This window comes from Eucalyptus grandis, chromosome 2 (assembly GCF_016545825.1).
Source record: "Eucalyptus grandis isolate ANBG69807.140 chromosome 2, ASM1654582v1, whole genome shotgun sequence".
NCBI lineage: Eukaryota > Viridiplantae > Streptophyta > Magnoliopsida > Myrtales > Myrtaceae > Eucalyptus > Eucalyptus grandis.
Window position 1 is genome coordinate 23,465,878 of NC_052613.1, and position 3,593 is coordinate 23,469,470.

The window sequence follows — 3,593 nt, forward strand, 5'->3', positions numbered from 1 at the left end:
AATGGTCTGGGTAAGACATGAAGTAACATCGAGTAGTTTTGGAATCCAGTTTACTCAATGTTGGATTATATAACTTCACTTCTCTTGGACATCCCCAAACTCTAAGATGATTCAAGCTAGGTTTACGCCTAGTCCACAACTCAAAAGGAGTCAATGGAACACGATTTAGAATATAAAGAGTTGTTTTCAAAGCTTCTCCCCACAGAAAATTAGGTAAATTTGTCCTACTAATCATACTTCTCATCATGTCCATAAGAGTACGATTCCGCCTTTCAGCTACACCATTTTGTTCAGGACTTCCAGGCATAGTAAATTGACTATTATCCAAGAATCCTCTAAGTATTTAGCAAATGGCCCTTTAAGCTGTCCAGCATCACCGTGCCTACCAAAATACTCACCACCACGATCAGATCTGACAATCTTAATAACTTTTCCCAACTCAAGTTTCTCCACTTCAGTCCGAAAATCTTGAATTTATCAAGAGAGTCGGACTTTTCTTTAATCAAGTATAAGTATCCATATCGGGAATAGTCATCAATAAATGTGATGAAATAAAAATTTCTGCACAAAGTAGCCGTGTATGGTCCACTAATATCAGTGTGAATAACCTCCAACAAGTCTGAACTTCGTACAGCATATTTCTTCTTTATCTTAGTCATCTTACCTCTGCAACATTCTACGCAAGTCTCTTGATCATCTTTAAGAGTAGGCAAGATATCAGTCTTTATAAGCCTTTCTACTATGTCTTTAGAGATGTGACCAAGACGTTTATGCCACAATGCATAAGACTGTTCCTTAGGTAGAGGTCTTTTGGAAACAACCTTTTCAGCGGAATAAGCAACGTATATGTCGTTGGGAGATAAGCTCAATCAATATAATCCATCGGATAAATTGTAACACCCAATCTTATTTGAATAAAAAAACATGGAAATAGTATTACTCTTTATTTCAAAAGAGTATCCACACATGTCCAAACAAGACACAGAAATTAAATTCCGCCTAAAAGAAGGTATTAAAAAGTGTTTCTTAACACCATCCGAAAACCAGAATCTAAAATCAACGTCAACTCCAACGTTGTTTCCAACAGTGAGCTTTGATTCATCCTGAGTTGGCGTCCTTCGGTTTATGAACCCCTGTATAGTAAATGCAACATGATTAGTTGCACCACTATCTAGCCACCAAGAATTGGTCGGAACTTCAGATAGATTGGATTCATAAACTAATGCCAAAGAATCATTACCTTTAGGCTCTCTCTTATTTCTCTTAGACAACCAAGCCTTAAACTTGCTACAACGTTTCTTCACGTGTCCTCTCTCCCTACAAAAGTAGCAAAGAACACCATCCTTCTTGGTGATTGCCTTCTTAGGACCCAGAGTGTTAGAAGGACCTGCTCCTTCAGAATTTCCTTTGTTGTTGGAAAGACCAGCAACTTCTAAATTGCTTTTATGGGTATAAGTTTTCACCTTCTTACCCTTGTCACTAGCAGAACTAGAAGCATAAAGAGCAATATGTCCTTTATCTTTATTTAATTTCTCTTCCTTTGCCACCAACCTTACAATCAGGTCATTAACAGACCAGGTTTCATCTTGGGAATTATAATTGGTCTTAATAATCCCAAAATCAGGAGGAAGAGTATTTAGAGCTTGATGGACAATGCAAGCAGTAGGAATTTCAACATTGAGAACCTGGAAGCTTTGTTTGCAAATCAACCATCCTCGAACATAATCTCTAACTCCACCAGAACCATCATACTTCATAGTAAAAAGTGTTTGCATATGTGTCCCTATCTCAGCATTAGGCGACACACGGTTTCTAGCCATCAAAGCTTCCATCATTTGCCTAGCATTGCAGTTTGCAGGCAAACCACTTTTCAAGTGTTTCCTGAATGGAACGCTTCATGGATAGCAAGCAAATTCTATTGCTCTTTTCCCAGGCAGCAAAATTTTCTTTTTGAGCCTCTGTACTCTCGGCAGTCAAAACTGCCGGCCGATCAATAGTAAGAGCCATATGAACATCTGCCATTTCCATAACAAACAGAAAATCCTCTCTCCATCTCTTAAAATTCGAACCAGCAAGAACCTCAATGGTGACGGAGTTACCATTTACGAAAAAGGTGACTGAAAGACAAGCAATATATACAATTAGCATCATGTGAGCATTGTGTAACTTGACGCACAAGTACACATCCAGAGAGTTACATGTAAAATCACATAATCACCTTTGGGCAAAATACATGGCAATCAATTGTACACTCCCCACATGATAAGGGTTATGAGAATATATTCCAATCTTCGTGAATTCATCACCTTTGGGTATATGAACCATTAGGATCGGTCACTCCTCCACCACACTATCATGTATCCCTCCATGAACTAATACATAATCACCTCCTTTGGAAGTATGACTATGCATTAGACCAGGAGACATCCCAATCAATATACGATATCGAAATTTCTCAAACTCAATCAAGTGTGCCACTTTGGCGGTCACAACTCAATTGAATCCTTGAAACTCTCTCATCCTAGGGATATAATCTTTACATCTCACATACATCATATACATGTGATTTAACTTTAGTGATAGATGCATCATATCACTTAAATCGCATGCCATGCTAATTATATTGCATTATTCATTAATAAAATACAATAAAGTTTAATTTTTATTAATGAATCACACTTTTATAATATTTATGTGATAACATACCTGTAGCCCGGCACCTGTATTTTCTAAATCACATAAAAATACGCAAAAAATACGCAAAAAAGCACGTATTTAGGGCTTTGCATGTATTTTCACATCCATAAAATCATTAAAAATATAAAATAAATACACGATGACGTAGGAAATAATCGTACGAGTCCATCGCCGTCGGCCACGCGCAAATCGGAGCCTCCACGCGCCCACACGCGCCGCCTGAGTGCGCGGCGCGTGGAGCCACGCGCGGGCGTCAAATGCCGGTCAAACCCGACCGATTCCTGGTCCGACAATCCGGTTCAGCCACCCGGTCCGACCGGTTGACCGGTTCGGTCAACGACTGACCGGGTCGGGTCAGGTCAACGGTCGGTCGGGTCAACGGGTCGGGTAATCGGTCGGGTCCGGCCAGTCGAATTCGAATCCGGGTCGCTAACGTCATCATGACGTCAGCGCGTGCAGAATCCGAGTTCGGGTCACTGACGTCATTGTGACGTCAGCTCCCGCGTGCGCCACACGTGCGAGTAGCGCCCCGCGCGTGGGAGCGCGTGGCGCGTGGGAGCGCATGGACGCGCGTGGGGCGCATGTTCGACGCCCGGCAGCGCGTGGGGGCGCGTGGGGCCTCCCTCGGCGACGCGGCTCCCACGGTTCTGCTCGCCTCGTCGAGCTCAGTCCGAATTTGTGATTTAATTTTATTTTTATTGAACTAAAAGTCTCGAAAATCACAAATTAGGGTAAGATCCGTACTAATTAGTGCTAATCCGTACAAATTAGGGCAAAATCAATTATGTTCGTGTTCTAGGGTTACGGAGGCTCTGATACCACATGTTAGACGCAAATTGCGCAAACCCCAAGATCTCCATAACTAGAACAAAAACATGCATGATTGAGTAGAAAGA